This window comes from Pinus tabuliformis, chromosome 4_1, assembly GCF_031772625.1.
Source record: "Pinus tabuliformis cultivar Carrire ecotype Pingquan chromosome 4_1, CPIR1, whole genome shotgun sequence".
Taxonomy (NCBI): Eukaryota; Viridiplantae; Streptophyta; class Pinopsida; order Pinales; family Pinaceae; genus Pinus; species Pinus tabuliformis.
This window is the reverse complement of record NC_142303.1, coordinates 995,992,661-996,013,364: the sequence shown is the minus strand read 5'-3', so window position 1 is coordinate 996,013,364 and position 20,704 is coordinate 995,992,661. Positions and strand designations below refer to the sequence as shown.

The 20,704-nt window shown below is 34.7% G+C and overlaps 1 long non-coding RNA gene across 1 annotated transcript; it reads left to right on the top strand.

Moving 5' to 3' along the window:
- Positions 1-19,099: 19,099 nt before the first annotated feature.
- On the top strand, positions 19,100-20,445 carry LOC149179489 (uncharacterized). Its single transcript, XR_016258929.1, has 3 exons — positions 19,100-19,335; positions 19,648-19,881; positions 19,985-20,445. It is a non-coding gene; the product is annotated as an uncharacterized LOC149179489 (long non-coding RNA).
- Positions 20,446-20,704: the final 259 nt, after the last annotated feature.

The window sequence follows — 20,704 nt, the reverse complement described above, 5'->3', positions numbered from 1 at the left end:
AAATATATACAACCTTGTAGAATCATCAGCAATGCCAGTAGCTAAAATCTATCTAGGATCTGTTAGGTCCTTAATTACAACATTGTGAGGTGAAAATTCAACGATTTTACCTTCACCTGAATGAGTTATCTGATATACAGATAGAAGGTTGCAGGATAAGGTTGGAACACATAATACATCATTAAATTGACCATTGTCTATATGAACAGTTCCAGTCCCTACAACACTAAGAGATCTATCATCACCAACATATATATTTTTGGTGTTACAATCATTTAAAGAAGAAAACATGGCTTTGCTTTTGGCCATGTGATAAGAAGCTCCAGAATCAATGAGCCACTCATGAGAATGAGAAGAAGAAGATACATTTAGTGCATAGCCAGACTGAGATGCTTGACAACCACATGCAGAAGGTGCCATTCCTAAAGATGAAGTTGAAGTTGAAGAGTGCTCCAAATGGATATTATGCTTCTTCATTGCTGCTTCCAAGGCTTCCATATTCTTAAAGAATTTGGATTCTAAGTGCCCATCTCGATTACAAAAGTTGAAATGTCTATTAGTCTTCTTCCCTTTGTTTTTATTTGTCCTATCATTTTGTTGAAATGATTTTTCATTTTGAGGCTGAAATTGCTAAGGACCCTTGTTTGGTTTAGGACCATTCCTTTTAGGATACAACTTCTTAGGATTCTCTAAATTTGGTTGCTGTTGGGCAGCTAACGCTTTCTTAGAAGAGTTTCCGAGATGAAGAAGACCAAGGTGTAAGAGTTTTTATTGTTCTCTTATTAAAGAACAAAAGGAATCAAAGGAAGGGGACTTGTAGGCTTGTCCTTGAGAAATGAAGGCTTCTCTTGTAGAATGGAAGGTGGAAACAAACACAGAATAGGTTGGTCCCAACTTAGTAAGAATGGAGTAGATAAGGCTACTATCTTCTTTCTTAACCTTAACACCTTCCAAGAGAAGTATAAGGGTCTTGAACTTGGACAAAAAAATCTTCAATGCAAGAAAAATTATTGGGGTCCAATGTAAGCAACTCATTTTCAAGTTGATGGGCTTTAAGTTCATTTTTAATTCCAAAAACTTTAGTGATCTGTTTCATTGCTTCTTCAGGAGTATCAAGTTCTGCAATATGGAATCTAAGATTTGGAGAAATAGACATCCCTATCAACCCACGTGCTTGATCTTGCCTATTTTCCCATTTAGCTACCTTATCTTCATCTTTCGATTTGGTTTCTTGGCCTGAGGGTATTCTGTAGAGACCTTTACTTCTAAGTAAATCCACAATGTAGGAACACCATTGGAAGTAGTTGGTGCTGTCAAGAATAACTTGGCATGGACTTTCCATTTTAACAGAAACTGAAGCTATAGATGCAGAAACTAAGTGTTCCAATGGAAAGATCTCGAAAAATTAGGTTGGTTAAAAAAAAAAACGGCTCTGAAAACGGCTTCCAGATGAAGAAGTTATGGCTTTTTGAAGAAAAGTTGATGAAGATACCGACGAAGTGCGGGAATGTGTGGAAATGAAAAATCCACCCCCTCAAAAAGGAGACTTGAACTCAAGACCTCTACTCTCATAAATTAGCTTTGGACCAAGTGAGCTAAACTAAAAGTTTGAGAGAGAGAGAGGGGGGGGGGGGTGCTTTGGGTTGCGTTCTTGCTTGAGAAAGCTCTTTTTTCCCTACAAAACAAAAAAACACAAAACCAAACACGGACATACAAAAAAAAACGAACCTTATGGCTCGAATTTAGCTTTATCCGGAAAACAAATATTTTCCTCATTGTTTCTGATTTTCCGAGATCACACTAAGGCGCAGCAGAAAAGAGCATACGCATGAGAAAAATCCTTCGTTTCTATTTCTGATTTGCCCAGATCACACAAAGTCACGGGGCAAAGAGAATACGCAGAAATGAAAGGTACAGATCCGGTAATAAAAAAACTAAATAAACCGAAACTGAAATAAACAAAGAGAAAATAACTGTAAACTGCAAATAAACACTGTATACCTCCAGATCTTAAAAATGATGTAGTTAGCGCTATCGGAAACCTTTTCGCGTGAAACGAAAGGGGTTCCTCACTGGAACAGATGCTCCCAACGCAATAGAGCAGTCCTCTCAGCCTGAAAGTAGTCAGAAACAATAGATCTAGGAAACGACAGTCGGACAGAGTTCTACCGGCTTCAGATTTGGATCACCAACGGACGCGGCCCTCAAATAGCTCTGATACCATGTAGGAATTTACAGGGTAAGTTCCTCAGACAGAACACCAAAGGAAACCACTCACACACAGATCATAGATCAATACACCAGTATTTTGACGTGGTTAAAACCCTCAAAGAGGGAGACAGTCCACCGCCTGAGCCAACGCGGCCACTTCAGGTAATTTATTAATAAAAGAATGAAATTTTACATAAGCTTCTCTCATGAACAGTTAACCTACAAATGACCCTCCATGCTCTTTAAATAGAGATCATGGACCAATCGGGTGCTAAGCCATGAATCAAGTGTCGGTAATACCGAGGAGAGAATGAACCGTCGGATCACTACATATCGTGACCGTCGGATTGTAAGTTACAAAATGTACATAGTAAAGAAACACACTTTACCTAACTCTATACTAGACCAAGTTATACTTAACTATTTCCTATGTGTTGGAATATCCTAACACTATGTTTCTTCCTATACTAGTATTAGTATTAGTATTATGTGCATCTATATTACATCATTCATTTGCACCAGCTCGAGAACAATGAAGGAGCTCTAGCTGTGTATCTAGTGGAATGGGTGATTGTTTTTATTGGTAACACTTGAGATCATTTTCTAGGAAACAATTCCCAATGATGTTATCATCAAAAGAAATAGGCTCATTGTGGATATAAAGGGGTGTCACAGTGTGTTTCATATAAGTCTCAATTTCCACCCAAATCTAGTTATACATGCTGCTATATGGAAGCCATAAATCTGACTAGTTTGTCACAAATGCCCTTGTAATTTGCTAGACCAGTCTTTGCTGAGGAGTACACCATAGGATTTTAAAATTTCCACAATTACAATATTTGTATATTGATGAAATCTCTCATATTTTTATAATATAATAAGCACATTTCTTAGTTCACCGATAGCTTGAACAAGAGATTTGTTCAGCTGAATAATTTGTGCATCCAATTTATCCCATTTAACATTTATTTTCTTTGCAATAGATAATGGAATTACATTTAGAGATGGACTAGAATCAAATAAAAAATCAAGGAAATTATAAATGAAAATTTTGAATGTTATTAAAAATGGAGGGAAAATAGTGTCAGATTCTAATGTTACAACGTTAACTAGATATTTAAGGGGGGCAGGTGACTCACCAAACACCTTTTGAGAGGAAGCTGATTTATCTCCTAGTGAAGGCTATGAAATGTCTTAGACAATTAACTTATGTTGCCCTGCAATCCTCACAAGGTCATTTATGGAAATATTTTCATTTTATTTCTTCAAATATTCAATAATGTTATAATCAATTCTTTCACCTTTAGTAGGGTTTGTTGAAGTGTCTAGAGGAGTAGATTTATTTTACACTTATGGAGTGGTAAACTTACTTTTATTGTTGAAGGAAGAATTGTTGGAAGTAGTTGTATCTCTAGACTTATTATGTGAATTCTGAGAAAGATTTCCGGTTGGTGATATCCTCCTTAACAATTTCTCGCTCAGTTTTTTTCTCATCACCTCCTTATTAGAAATGGGCACTTTACTCCTTAAATTGTATCAACCATTTTTCTTTAGAGGAGGGGCTTCACTTTGTGGAGGTTCTTCAAGATTCTTCTTATCAGCGCTATAGATAAAGACAAATGCATCCACTTCATGTCTAATACCTTTTATTTCTTTAGCCATTACAGGTTTGTTAGTTTCTTCTATCTATTCCACCTACTAATATGTTAATACGGAATTAACAATGTGTGTAGCTAGAGCGTTCATGTTGTGGTTCCACTATGGGCATGTGTTTTCTAAGTGATATCCCTAGTGCAAAGAACAATAATTATCCATGCCAATACATTATATATTCATCAAAACATCCAAGATTTGGGTAGACTTTGTGGGCTGATTGTTGCTATTATTATTATTTTTTCAAAAAGGGAAGGACATGGGACACATGTTATTAGTATAAGTCTCTCTTGACCTCTTCTTTAGCTCAAAAATTTCACTGGTAAGCATTTTCACTATCCTAGTCAAGCTTTCGTTATCTGATGATTCCTTTTCTTTGTCCTTACTAGAAGAATGTTGAGACTTTCTACCAATTTATTTGGAGTCTTTTGATTCATCATAGTCAGTAATGACTCTGATATCACACAAGTCCTTCTCGATGACAATCTCTTCTACAAAGTTTAACGCTTGTGTTCCTTTTTCATCTATTTTAAGAAATTGGGAAATGTTAGTTGGCAAGGCAACTATATAATAAACGCAAGTAATTGAATCATGTGTTTATGTGCTCAGGAAAACTTATTCAATAAACACTTGAATCTTTGATTAAAGTATTTCACTTTCTCTTTTCCTCCCATTTTACTATTTCTGAGCTCTTTCAATAACATGGCAGGAATATTTTTATCAATGAATTTCTCTACGAATAACTTTGTAAACTTCCTCCAACTATGGACTGAATTGATAGCAAAAGTATGGTACCATGTTACTGCTCTACCTTCTAATGTATAAGAAAAAAGTTTGCAAGAAACAAAATTGCACCTTAGCTCTAACATCCGTAGATGCATGTAGAAGTGTTCAATGTGATATTTTTCCTTTATCTTCTTGTCTCGATTGAGCTTTGATAACAACTTTTCTAGATGTCTAGGCATCTTATGAAGATTTTCTAGAAGAGAAAGAGGCCCTTGGACCATCAAATATAAATCCTGGTCAGCCATATCTTCATCTCTATTCTCCTCTTCCTTTTCCATAATCTTAGGAGTCTTCTCCTTCACCGTATAAACCATCAAAAATGTCACCACAAATAAAAATTTCCTCCTGATACCCTTCGTTAATGGGTGGAATTTGATCTTGATGCACTATGTTTTCTGTAAATTCTGCTAACTCTTAAAGAGTGCAAAAACTAAATAGTCCACTGTAGAAACTAATATACTAGTATATGTTATTTCTTTCTTCTTCAGAAAATGTGGGAGATTTTGTGCTCTAGGAATTCATTCAATGACCTTTGTAAAATGACGAGTTATAGGTTGAACTTCTGAGATGTTTTCATAGGTAACTTTGTATGTCAACTCTAGTCTAGCCTAAGAAGACCCTCCTACTTCAAGCATAGGGGCTAGAGTAGTGCTCGGGATGTGTTTACCTTGCCTAGAAGATGAATGGCTATGGTGTGTGGAGTTATCCACTATGAAAAATAGGCTACCCTCTATCTATAGACAAAATTTTGAAAACAATGGATACCACAAACATACAAGGGATCTCCTCGATTTAAGGTCCCAAATAGACCTCACACCATCTATTGTAGGAGTCACATCTAGGATACAACCTAAATGTAGTTTGCTTTAATATATGCCTTGACTTTAACTATTAGCACGAGAGAGAAGTGCACATGTGCTTTTGAATGAGAAAGAGAGTGTCCCTTGTGACTGTCCAATTGTAGATGTATCTAGGTTCTTTAAGTACAAAGGGGAAATAAAGTGAGCCTCTAAGAGAGAATTAATAGTACTACCTAATGGAGACACACACAAAAAGAGAAAGGTTAGGCATACATAAAGTGAAATAGTTCACATAGATGTGAATATCATTATAAACATTACAACACATTTCCAATAAGTTAATCATTGAAGTCACCAAAATAGTTCAATTAATCCAATATAGGTTAAAGAAAACATGAACCATAACCATTCACAATCCGTGTGTGAAATTGTGATAGCTTGAAAAGGCTTGAATATTAAGTAAAATTTCCAAGATACATAAATACAATGGATATCACTAGCTACAAGAGTGGAGTCTTAAAACCACAAATTTCTCCCCAAAAGAACTAACTATGTCTCTCGAATGAATTGTGGGAGAAGCCAAGGTTAGAGGTCCATTAAATGAGAAATGAGGATCCTTTTATAACTTGAGGCATGACCTTTCACATCCTCATGAGTCTTAACTTTCCAACTCCTAATTACCTTTGTACTTCTACAACCTTTGGACTTCCTAATAACTTTTGGAATTACATACGACTTTTGATATTACATGTCTTTTGGACTTCCATGACTCTTTTTTCCATACATGACTCTTGGACATCCACTTATTTGTCTTTACAGTGATTACAACATTACATAATAACTTCCACATCATCATATGATGAAGGTGTGACATGTCACTGTCATTAGTGACTAGGAATAATAGTGATTAATGACATGGAATTTCTTTAGTGGTGATACGGTTGCCACTCTTGTCTTCATTATTCATACAATTTCTAATCATTGATGCCTTCACCCTCCAAAGGGTCTTTGATCTTGGATTATTTAGGGTGCTTCGATCATCAAGCCTTCATGGTGTTAAATTTTTTTAATGCTTCCTTTGTTTGTATTCTCTAGTTGATATTCCTCATGTGTGCTTGCAATATTGTTTGTGAGATACCTGTGGCTGCAATCACTCATGACAAGAAACAATCAACCTAGAAATATCCTATTCTAACATGTTTTATGCATATTCTTTGTTCATTCCTTTTTAGTGCACTTAAAATGGACAAGGAGATATTTTGGGAACATTGGTGCACTGCAAAGGGATAAAGGGTTGAAGAGGGAAGGATTTAGGGCTTCAGCATGTGCTCATGTGCTAAAGAGAAAGAGACAATCAAGGTAGGGTGCATGGATCAATTCTGAAGGAAAAATGTAAGGATTCAGGATTCCCAAGTGAATTGTGTGCCCAAGGGAAAGAGAGAGGGAACAGGGAGAATTCCTAAAGGCTAAATGAGGAAGGTTTCATGCCTTTAAGATGTGATTAAGAGGCCTAGGAGGGCACATGGCGCAAGTTTGAAGGCTGATAATTCATGCCTTGGAAGTGCGCTCATGTGCTCGAAGGGTCTAGGATGGCACATGGCACAATACGAAAGGCTTAAAGTTGGAGACTAAGGCCTTCAAAGTGTGCTCATACACTCAAGGAGGGAAAATGTCTTCGAGTTGAAGTAGTGTGCTCAAATGAAGAATCGGTCTCTTGAAGGGTGTAGTTGAGGAAATGGAAGGAAGATGGACTTAGGTTGTGCACTCTGCACTCTTTTAGAGTTTATGACGCACTTCAGAACAATGAAGGATTCCCAATTAAGGCTTCAGAGTGTGCCCATACACTCTTGGCCTTAATGGGTTTGCTTTGAAACTAAAATTTGTCTAAGTGTAGAAGATAAGAAAAGAGGTGATTATGATGAGTTTGAGACATAAAACCATGTGAAACACATAACAAATCATGAAGAAAAGTTATAGAAGCTTGAAAAATGGTATTTATACATCAAAACACCACTTTACATGCATTCCCCAAGTACAATGGGTGGAGTGTGTGCAACTATGAGAAAAAGTGTCATTTTACATCAACAAAGATGTTATGACCATGAAATACACCAAAGATGTTCTACTCAAGGAGAAAACACTTGAGAACACTTAAAACACATAGGAATATGTTGGTGGTGCTGGACCTGCCAACATGTGAAGGGGATATCCCCAGTAAGAAGTCACAATTAGACCTCAGACCGTTTGGCGTAGGAGTCCCAATAGTGGCTCGTAAGGTAATGCCTTCACCACGATGTCATACAGAGGCAAGTAAGATAACTCTGTAAATAGCAAGGGTGTCACTAATGTAGAGAGTCAAGGAATGTGTACGAGAAGTTCCAACACTTTGGAGGGAGAGGAAGGTGAATGTGAGTTCCAGGTTGAAATGGATCAGTCCCAACTCAGCTAGGAACACACCACACAAAGGATAATCACCGCTTCTGACAGAGCAGTCCACTCAGATGCGACAGTCACAACAACAAGGTAAGATAACACAAACAACACTCACAGATCAGTTCGAGATGAGTTTGATGGTTGATATAGCAAGGTTCATGAGAAAGGTCTGTCTGATGTCCGACAGAGCAGTCGACACGGACGGTGACAACATTAACACCATATGCAACACATTAACAACAAGATTCATATAATTTCATACAAATCAGTTCATATAAAAGTACATAAGTTAAACAACATATATCATTAAAGCAATCGGAACAATCCAATTATAATAACAACATATGCATGAAAATGTGTTAGCTCTTATTATTAAATAAGTGTAAGTCACAATCATACAATACACCATGTAAACCTGCTAGCCCTAATAGTGGAATGCTACAAACACATCCGCCTTCTCCTCCAAAGAGATGTACTAGCTCAGTGCAATTGAGAATCCAAGGCGCGTTGTAATACTATCCAAGCCTTCCTCAAGGTAGTCTTACTTGAATCTTGGCTGACGAAAAGCCTATACAATGAGATATGAGAGACTATTTATAGCGAAGGGTGAGGTGACCCTTGACATTCCCCTTTGTGACAGTTCAACTACCCTCATGACTCTTCACCTACTTTATGACTATTACATCAAACTCTTGAAACTTGAATTACACTTGACATGACCCAACCTTACAATGCACATGTACTCATGTGAGACAACGTGGCTTGAGCAAGCCATGCAAGACATCACTGAAAATTGGTCTGCTACATGAGACCAACTCTTTGACATGCTTGTGATGGTGAAAGTGGTGAGCTGATAGCAAGCTTGGTCGTACGTGATGGTGTGCATGCACCTCATGGTGACATATTGCTGAAGCAAACTCTTCCCTCCATTGCAACTAGTGCATTGGTTTGGCACCTTCATCCAACTCATCCACTAACATGTGCATGGTATTCTTGGGTGTGACTGATCGAAAAACATTGACGCATAGTGTCCGTATAGATATTCAAGTGTGTGGTGCTGGTCATGCGCATCAACTTGCCAAAGTACATGTTTAGCTTTAGTTAGACTTGCTTCTTATCTTCATCTTAGTGAGTGTGCTAAATGGGTTGGGTTGCATGTGTGCGCACAATGACATATATGCTGCTGAATCTCTTGCATGTGATCAACAACACTACCCACCATGACTTCTTTGCACTAGCTACTGGGATGGATCTTTAACTTGTACAGAATCAGTTTCATCTATGAGTGCATGTCACGCCCACTCCTGTTCCTGATCCTACTACAACTCATTCGTTTTTCTATGCAGCTTCATGTTCTCCCTTGAGTTGCTACTTTGGCACATGCAACTCCTTCCTTGTTCCATCTTCTACCTTTCCATGTTATTCATGTCATGCCGTCACTTCACTGCTAGAGTCTCCAAAGCTGCTTTCATCATCAATGGACCTGCTTGAGCTTCCAACCTTGTTTTGACTCTATGTTGTAAATGACCCTTCTCCTGAATTCATTGCATTTGGCATGTTGTCTTTAGATTTGATTCATGAATTTTCTCGCTTTGATGTTGTTGCTGTCATATATTTATGTCCTTGTCTATGAACAACTTGATGCCTTTGTGTGTAGGCAAGTCCATAGAGACTTGATTGACTGCATCCCCAAGTGTGCTCTGAATGATGTCTTCCTCTCTGCTCTCCTAGAAACCATTGTACCTATACTGCTAAGAGGAACATGAACACATGTGATACCTGGAGACATGGAAATGCTAATGGCAAGAAATCTATCAGTCGAAAACCAAAATGAACATGAGAACTGCTTTGCAACATACATGGTTGGATGATCATGGAGGTTGCGCAATTTCGGCCAGGAGTTTGGGAGACCAACTACTAAGACTACAAAAGGCATAGTCTTGGCTGCTGGGAGACTAACTGACTACTAAAACTATGCAATGCATAGTCGAGTCTAGCTGCTGACTACTGGGAAGGACTGCTGGCCTAGGGAAAGATATGCGTAATTTCTTGGGTCAAGCACCCACTGTCCTCTAGAAATGTGCAAAATAGCCCTGGAGGTTAGTTTTGGGAAGGAATATGTAAATCTGGAGAGTAAGGTGAGTGTTCCTTTCCCAGATTGCGCAATGAAGCCTTGGTGAAGCGAGAGCTCGGCAGAAGGTTGGCCTGACTCGCCAATGGGAAAATGAAAGCATGTAAGTCCATGAATTCATGGCGACACAAAGTGATAGAAAAATTTATTAACAGTGCATGCAAAACATGAATAAAATATTTAGCAGCATATCAACATGCATGTGTTGAGGCAGTTCATCGGTTGGGTGAACTTTGGTGCAAAACAGTTTCATGCATGCGACATTAGTGAGTTAGCAACGAAAACTAAAATAGATCTAGGACAATCTAGTATATATGTAAATGACAACAAGCGTTCAATGAAATCAAGCAAAGAGTACTCTCACAACCGAAAACACAAAAAGCGACAGAAATCTAGCATAAGGCATGAGAAGCGGGCTTACCGCAAAACAACTGAGCTGAATGTGTTGAATGCTCCTAGATATCATTTGGGATGTTAGAGATGCAAGGTTGATGTGAGGAATGAGATCTACAGTGTCCGGTTGATGAGTTTTTATAACATTGAGGTTGTGACGCGCATGCCATGAATCTAGGGGAAGCGACACTTGGTGGGAGGTTTCGAAATTCCTCCTTGCATGTAACCTCCAACTACTAAACATAGATCCTTGAAACAAGGGATACCTTTGCATGCTACCTTTGGAGAAGCAACCCATGCATGCAAGTCTATTTTGGTTAGACCTGGAGGGAACCAGTAAACTCAACTGCACATGCAAGAGACTACTGGAGAAAAATGTGCATTTATAGGTGGGAGTTGGGCTAGCTGCCCAAGAGATTTGTGCAATTTCTGGGTAGAGTAGCTGACTACTGCCCAGATTTGCACAAATCCTGGGTTGAATATCTTGCTGTTGGGAAACATTGCGTAAATCTTGCTTGGAGGGTTGGCTTGCAGGATTGTGCAATCCTAGAGCCTAGCAGGCTGTTAGACAGGATTACGCAATTATTGGAGGGAAGGTTGATTGCCCTCCAAAAATACGTAATTTTTCGAGGGGAAGCTTCTCAGCCTGCAGCTGGACCAAGTCTAGGTGAGCAGCCTATCAGGGGAATGGATCAACTACGATCGACATGCTGCCTTTATGAGAGGAAAACACTGAAGCTTGAGTACTTGATGAAGCAAGAAAAATTGTTGTGTAGGGTTGTTAGGGAGGCTCCAAAACAGGCTAAGAAAAGATTTTGGAGGATGGTTGTAGCCGCTACAATAGAATACATGAAAGGAAACTTGATGATCAAGGTGACACTTGCCATAAAAATAAATTAGGCTCCAAAATTTGAATGTAGTCAAATTTTTGGAGGGCATTGTAGCAGCGACAACAACATCATATATACAAAATAATTTACCAAACCCTTGGTTCCAAGAAAACCAAGGTCACATGGTTGGAAGTAAATTCTAGCTTACTATTCATATACAAAGCTTGAAATAGTACAACCTCATGGAAACTTAAAAACCCTGGTTCAAGGACCGGCCAATTTCTTAGTTGGTAATGTTGGCATTAGAAAATTTACTAGTAAACTACATTGATATCAGAAAAAGATCCCTACGAGACCACGTGGTCGTAACAGTAAAGATTACACACACACACACACACACATATATGTTCTCAAATTATCAATTTGGAATGTTTGCATTGGAAACTTTACTAATAAAGTACATTGTATTAGAAGAAGAGCCCTACGAGACCACATGGTCATAACTATATATATATATATATATATAGAGAGAGAGAGAGAGAGAGAGAGAGAGAGAGAGAGACATACACACACACACAAATATATATAATTGAGTTAAAATGTTAGCTAATGGTGATACTTTCCTAGCTGTAACTGAAAGTGCAAGCATGCACAAATTTCCTTTGACATAACCTAGAATTAGCAGTAAGAAATTGGTAAGCACCTCGAATGATGACTAAGCTCCCAAAAAACCCTTGCTAAATGAATCCTTGTTCGAAAAACACCCCAGAGAAGGAAAGGGTCAAATCAGCAGACACCTACAACATAAACTTATTAGTGATCTTATTGGTTGGTACTAATGAGGGGCAGTAAAATTGGGGGGGGGGGGGGGTCTCACCTGTCTAGAAGAACTGGGAGAAGTCATAACTTCGAACCTTGCTCAATTATAATTGATTTTCCTTAGAACATGGATTGTGGAAGAAGAAATGAAAACATAGTTGTTAAGTACCATTAGGAGTTTGAAGGTGGGAATATATACCTCTGTGGCGGTTTTGTGAGGCATCAAAAACATTGAGAGCACTGTTGGTAATGTTTCCTTTGAAACTCTATGGTTTTCGATTGAAATTGCTTAGAAAATTTAATAATAATAACTTGAAGGAAAAGTAGGGAATCTGCCATGAATTATATATGCAATTATAAGGAAGATAATTAAGGTAAGAGTTAAGATGGAAGCACAAACCCGAATGAAGCAACCCTAAGTATAAAAGAAAATTGTATAACTTGTTGCAAAAGAGACCGACTAGTGAAGAAACTTGTTATACCATTGTATCATTTACAACCAGATACAACCTAGTTACTGATGGGCCTCCAAATTAGACATAAATAAAGGCCCATATAACCATCCTTCAGCACATTAAACCTGTTTTTTTGCATTTGATGACATATTTTTATTCTTTAATATGTTCATTAGGAAGGTTTATGGATAATTACATATTTGTGTCTAATATTGTTTACTTTTAAATAATATTGCTAGAATATTGGGCAGATTATGAAGATTTGCAGGAGGAGGACCAATATTGGACAATAAATCAACAATATATTATGGAATTATTGCACAAATTCTGGAGCTCCTATGATTAAAAAAATATAGGAATGTCTCCTTGTCATTTAATGCAGATTCCTAGTGTTGGGAGCTAGATCCACTATTTGAGGGATTTTGGAGGGGAAGCTTTCTACTTTCTTGTAGAAAGCTTCCTAATCATTTTGTATAATTACCAATTCTAACTTTCCTGTAGGGGTTGATTTTTCTTATTCTTGTTGTGGAGAGAACTCTTATTTTTGCAGCTCCACTTTCATTTCTTATAGGGATGTAATTGTATTGATGGAAATAATGAAGATTGGTGCCATGGTCAACTTCTAAATCTTAGTCTCCTACATAGGACTCTAATTTTCCAGCGGATTAGCCATACTAGGAGGCTCAGATCCCTTTTGTATCATTTACTTTTATTCTTTTCACATCTTATTCACATGCATTTCTTGTTCTTGTTTTTTTCTATTTATGCATTTAGTATTGATGATTTCTTGTTCTAGGATTGGGTTAAATCGTTGAAGCAAGTTCTTTTATAGGATAGCAAGCATGATTTTATCCTTGGAATGACTTTGGAAGGTCATATTAATCATTGAGATACTTGGATTAGTTTGCTTATTCCCAAATCTACATTTCTGGAAGTCCCTTGTGGCAAATAGTAGTAAATTTTTGCTAGTTTTTAGAACATGATAAGGAGATTCAATCAAGCTGATTACACTTGCATTAGATAAAAAAAAAATCCAGTTAATAACAAATTTTACCCCATTGTATTTTCACTTGATTAGGTTAGGCATTTGAAAGATTAACTAGCTCACTAGTTCTCGAATTTCTAGATTTTATACTTGTAATTTTCTGCTATTTTTTTAGCATGTGTTAACAGAGATATTTTTTAGTAATTCCACTTGGGATAGATACCTAACACATCATCGTCAATAAAAATGTTTGTCCCATCCAATTTGGATTTGATTTTCTTTGTCATCGATGAATTATATGTTCCTGTAGCAAATCAAATTGCAACATAACCTTTTGTAAACCATAGCGCACAATGTGATATCAAATATTTTCCACAATATGAACAATTGTATATTATATATATATAACATAGGAGAAGTAAATTATAGGATATAACATACATTGGATTTCTAATGTTTATCTTTTGAAAATGTCTTAAAGGTCATTATAAAACAAGTAAATATTAAGTGGCATTATATATCTATTATCGTTATACAATTTTTTCTATTTTTTATGGAAATACATTTTACAAAGAATCACATTACCAATTTTCCACTTATTTCTAACATTGTATTAAGACTATTCTAATGTTTATGTATGTTATTAGGCTCCATATTTCCCAATGTATTTATATTAGTATTTTAAGTAAGTTTATGATTAAATCTTAGTAAAATAACATATTTTTACTTATCTTTGAAAGTTTGATGAGTTTGGTGATGATTATGGATATATTTGGAGATTCCAACAATGCATATTTTCATCATTTAGCATCAAATTCGAATTTCATCTTTAATCATTCAAGGTTTAACATGGATTTGGATCATTATCAATTATATTTGACGTGGAAAGAGTCTTCCACCATATACATGATTAATTTGATTAGTCTTGAATTATCAATAAAGATCTTGTAATTATTTATTAGTTTATTTTTACCTTCTACTTATTAGTAAATGGTTTTAACCACAAGAGAGATTAGTGGATTGAAACTAATTATTGTTTATCCTATTTTCAAAGCAACTTTATGTATAAATAAAAGTTTGTTCTACATTTCAAAGGGAGGAATTTTGGAGCATATATCCAAATTATGATGAAATAGAATAAAACTTCTTGATATTTCTATTTAAGTAGTTTTTCATTCTTTATTATATTAAAAATATGCTTTGATTTAGCTTGCAATGTTATAGAGTAAGTTGCTACATTATTCTTTGAATAATTGAGCTTACTTCAAATAGAGCATGGTAAACTTTTATTTCATATGCCTTCATTTAATTTCTTTATAAAAATCTATTTGTTTTTATTTAAGTTTGTTAACTAGATGAGCAACGATTCATGAAAAGAAATAGGCTTATTCTTGTCAAAGATAACTTGGTGATAACAAGCTTTTAATAGCATGATATTGTTAAAGCACATGATCATTACCAAAATTGAATTAGTTTTCTCTGAATTTAAGAATTGTGGTGTTTCATTTATGCAGGTTGATTCTTAGCTATAGGAAAGCATCCACTTACATTGTTATTCATCCAAGTGAATAAATTTTTGCATGAATACTCTAAATATCATGAGATTATAATAAACTACAGATATAAATTTCATGTAAATTCCAATCCAAGTGGATGATGTACTAATGTAATGTTAGATAATTTATTTATTTTCATTTGATTATGAATTTAACTTTTAGTTCGAAGTATTTTTCTATTAGAGTATAATATGATAGTGCACATACAATGTCTATATCTCACAAGCTTATAGATTTATACATATAAATTGACTTAAAATAACAGTGTAATTGACAATAAAATAGAATAACTACTTTCAAATCTCAATATATTTATACTAAAGAGAAAAATATTTTTTGATCCATCATTGAAAAGATAACTAATAATTGTGAAAACAAAACACACTAGCTAGATAAACGATCACCATATTTATCCAATTTGAGAATTAATCACGTTTTTCAACCAATAAAATTTAAAAGCCACTTTTAACAATTACCAAATGTACTGTGAAAACCAAAACCAACTTCAAAACCAACTTCCAATCGATATAATGGAAAAAAAAGAAGCTAATGGACAACATTTGTCCAATTTGGTCATTTCAACCACTTCCAAGAATCATGAAACCTATAATAAAAATAAAGATCATATTCCAACCATTTGTGAAAAAGAATGTTGTGAAAGGAAAACAAAAATCTAATGAATAACATTTGTCCAATTTGATCATTTGAACCACTTTCAAAAATCTTGAAACCTATAATAAAAATAAAGACCACATTCCAACCATTATCGAAAAAGAATGTTTTGACAATGCGGGAAAGTAATAGATTAAGTGAGGAACTTTTTGTTTTTTTTTCCTCCATGAGAAAAATATCTTTATATTTCATATAAAAATGGTACATCTTTTGAGCTTCCAAGCACTATTCAGTCTAAACAACAATATTTGAAGTCATTACCTAATATAATAACCACTTTAAGTAACTAATACCCTAGTAAGAAAATATAAGCTTGAAGTTTATCTAATTTGAGAATTAGTCATTTCTCAACTAACAAAATAAACGAACCACTTTCAATAATCACTAAATTTACATTACACATTAAAAATACTAAACTATTAGAAAATTGTGAGAAAGCACTAAACTCACTAGAAAAATGATACTTGATATTTATTCAAATGATAGATATTGATCACTTTTCTAAATAACAAATAGAAAAACCACTTTCAAAAGAATACTCACTTTGAAACCATTTCCGAAAAAATAAAATCCAAAAATGATGAAAAATAATAGTGTCTAACATTTATTCTTGATAGATATGGCTAAACAATTATTGAAAAAAATATCTAGCAATTGCAGAAAAGTACTAGACTAGCTAGAAAATTGATTATCATATTCAATTTTCATATTTATATTTTTTGAGCACCTCCAAAATTAATAAACCATTTTTAATAATTTCCAATGAAAAAAGATCACTTTCCAAACCCTAAGGAAAAGAATAAGTTCATAATAATATGAAAAAAAAAATTACTCACAATTTCTCTAACGTGGCTATTTGAAGTATTTTAAAAAATTATAAAATATACAATAAAAAAAATCACATTCTAAGCATTGTTTTATAAAAAATTATATTTGTATTTTATATGAGGAATATATATTTTTAAGCTTTCAAGGGATTATTCAAACTCAATAAAAAGATTGAACAGCTCATCATGTCACTTGCCAAAATTAAATTTGGATGGAGAGAATAACAATCATGCATCGAAATTAATCAAGAAAACCCCTATTGACAACTAGCTAGAAAGCTTAAATTTATCCAATTTGTTAATTGGTGCATGTTTATAATTTAAATTTAATTAATTAAAGTAATTGTTTCAGGTTTCCCTAGCAAAATAGAGGAACCATTTGCAGCCATCACCATAACATTATACGTTTTTAGTCTTTTTCATTTCTCATCAGAAAAATAAGAGTAAACTACTTGACAGGATTACAATTTTAAATTGAATAAATTATTATTAAGAAAGAAATTCAACCTCTCAAATTCCTTCTTATAACAAGATTATATAATATTAATATTAGATATCTATAATTCTTTCTATTCAAAATGATTTCAGATTTAAAAAATTAATTATATTGATTTCCCTTCTCTTTTAAACCACCAAAAAAATATCACTTCATAATACAATAAATTTCAAAATGTTAAATTTTCTTTTTAACTTATTCTTTGAATGTCAATGACCTTTCAAATCTATTCAAATTTAGATCAGAATTAGATTCAAAGGCAAAATAACCCCCACCCCCCCAAAAAAAAAAATATCACTTCATAATACAATAAATTTCAAAATGTTTGAATTTTGTTTTTTATCTTATAAATTCCCTTTTCAAATTTATTCAAAACTAGATTGCACTTAGATTCAAAGGCAATAGCAATTTTAGGTATTGTCCGGTCAACTCATTGTTTCTATTCTCTTTTTTTTATTTACAACTAAGCGCAGTGAATAGTTAATGTGTTTTTCTGTTATTATGTGATGATAATTATTAATTAGATACATGGACTTCTCTAGATGATAATTATCCATTAAATACATGAGCCTTTCTAAATGTTGGTATATGAACAATTTGGAAACATACACAATTACGAGGAATACTCTTTTCTTCCTCTATTATACATTGATGTTTCCTTAAGAGGATGGTATTGAATTTTTTTGATTATTATTTATTTTTAATCTTTTTAGATTTAGATTTTTGTTATTTTTTTTAATCATTTTAAATTTGATTTTTATTATAAAATAAATGACACCAATAAATTACAGTATTTTTTAATAAATATAAATACAATTTAAAAAAATTATAATTACTGAAAAATAATAAATTTATCTCCTTCATTTTATTTAAATATTCCTCAATCACTTTCCAAATCCAAGATGCCAATAATGCAAACACGGTAAATTATTATTTAAATATTTGTCAATTACTTTCCAGTTCCAAGATATTACCAATAATTCAAACACAGTAAATTAACTTTCCAAATCCAAGATGCCAATAATGCAAACACGGTAAATTATTATTTAAATATTTGTCAATTACTTTCCAATTCCAAGATATTACCAATAATTCAAACACAGTAAATTATTTTGAAAAAGTTATATTTGACTTTTCTTATATTTTAAGATTTATACTTTAAAAATGCTAAAAATAATAAATTAATTAAAAAATAGTATAACAGCACTTATTCAATTGGATACTTGTACCCTTTTCACATTAGATTCTGAAATCAACAATTATCACATCCACTCAAAAAACGAATACTAATACTAATTTTAGAAGTGGGAAAAATTACTTTGTCCCTAAAAGCCAGAGCCAGAACAACGTTGATGGAAAAAGGGCAAAAAACCTACCATTATGGAAAGTGAAGCAGACCTCCATGGTTTTTCACAACCGCTAAATTATCGGACGCTCCGACCATTGACTCTTCCTGCCAAGGAGTTGTCTATAATGCGATTTTTTGAAGATTTTGGTGACGTAATTCGGCGAAGAAATTGAGGTCAAATCTTAATTTCTTGCAATTAAAATGGTTTTTTAACTGCATATTTGGATTCAGCACCCTGAAAAACCCCTGGAACCCTTTCATTGTGCAGAAATTAACTAACGTCAATTCAACGCATTTGATTTTTGAAAGTGAAGCAGACGCTCCGACCATGATGACACTGGAAAGTGAAGCAGACGCTCCGACCGTGATGACACTGGAAAGTGAAGCAGACGCTCCGACCATTGACTCTTCCTGCCAAATTATGACGCATTTGATTTTTGAAATGACAGACACTATTCTCATGTGTATCATTTTCGGTCAGTCCGGGCCTTCACGCATTGACTTTACTTGTAAATATCTTCCACGAATTGGTTGCTACTTGTAAAGATTTCCACGAATTGATTTTCCGTGGAGATATTCAGAAGACTAATGAATTCAGACAACCGAGTTTCACACTGAAACTACTTTAACATCTACAATTTTTTTTAGTTATAAATATGAAAAGAGTGATGTCCATTTTCACGAAAAAGTAAAGGGCATGCTGTGTTTCTTCCGCAGAAGAGGTGACACTGGCCATATGTAATATCTCGGATCCATAAGCAAATGTATGAGGCTAGTGTCACCTCTTTGTGGATGAAACCTCATGTTCTTTCTGGCTATGGCCTTGTATATGTATGAAGCCTTTTATGTATCATTAGTTTTTTTCTTTTTTTTCTGAAAATGGCTTTATATAATATCTGACATCAATAAGTAGATGTATAGGGGAGTGTCATCTCTCTGCGTATGAAACCTCCTGTACCTGCATATATCATTAGCTTTCTTTATTTATTTATTCTACTAATGGGGCACCCACGGTTACAGCCCTGCACAATTGCAGTTCTTTAGATTCACATAGAATTGAGTGTCTGTGGGCTTATAATGGATTTCTTAGTTTAGCTTCTTTCATATTTTTGCTGTCAACTGTTATGTGGGTGAATAAGCTAAGTCTGAAACTCTTTTAGTAATGATTTGAATGGGTCATGATAAAAAAATATTGCCTTCCCCGTCTGACTTTATCTAATCATATCTCAGTCTGGTCTTTTTCACATGACAGGAAAACTCGACTATAGACCAAATGGGCCTGTCCTCAGAACTTGTATGAATCCTGTGCGTTTTCTTACAGCGAAAGAACGCACTCCATGGGAAAAAAGAAAAGTATATCAAAGCAGGATGAAAAGGGCGCCAGGGTACCAGTATACTGAGAAGTGTATCAAAAAGATGGCGTGCTGGGTGATCTCCCTCAACAGAACAGCAAAAAGGCAAATAAAGGATCATCACATCTCACTCTGTGAGTTTCTTCCTTCCCTTCGTTAAGTATCATGTTCAATACCTTGAATGTAGTACTTGAATGTTGAGTTTGAATGCAGTATTTGAATGTTAAGTATTTCCAGTTGCAGGAATTTAATTTCAACCCTTTGAGGTGTGATGATTTCTCACCTACATGCTGGAGAACAGGAAGACAAGAGAAAAGAAGAGCAGAGGTTTCATGACATTTCACCTGCATGCTGGAGACACAGGAAGACAAGAGGGGTCATGATTTTTCACATACATGCTAGACTACAGCAGGCCATCGGTAAATCAACTAGGAGGCATACAAAACTTGGTCAACAAACCATTACCTATAGTTTTACAAACTCTGTCAAGATCGGAATATATGTAGATCCACTTTATTTACAGAAGCTGGATCCAGATAACATATGGCCTTCAGTTACAGGCTTCACTTTGACCTTGTTCATGTGGTCTTTTCTAGAAAGCAGAATCCAATTGAACTTTATACTTGAAGGTCACGAAGATCTGAATAACATTCTGCAAAAAAATTATAGACGTTTATTTTTCATGGAGAGATTCTCCTCGATTATATAGAGTTTTTCCAACTACAAGACTAATAGAGACCGCTGGCATCATTTTTTGTCACAACTATTTACAGTCACCATTAATTTCAGATGTTATGATTTTTTAATCTTATCTCAGAGTTTTCCAGGCATGGGTGTTTTAATTACAATCGCTGTTAATTCTCACGCACGTGACACTCACGGTTAATTCTCATATGTTACAAATTTTTTCCTAAACTTATTGATTTGCAGGCATGAAATTTTCTCGGTAATTTTTTT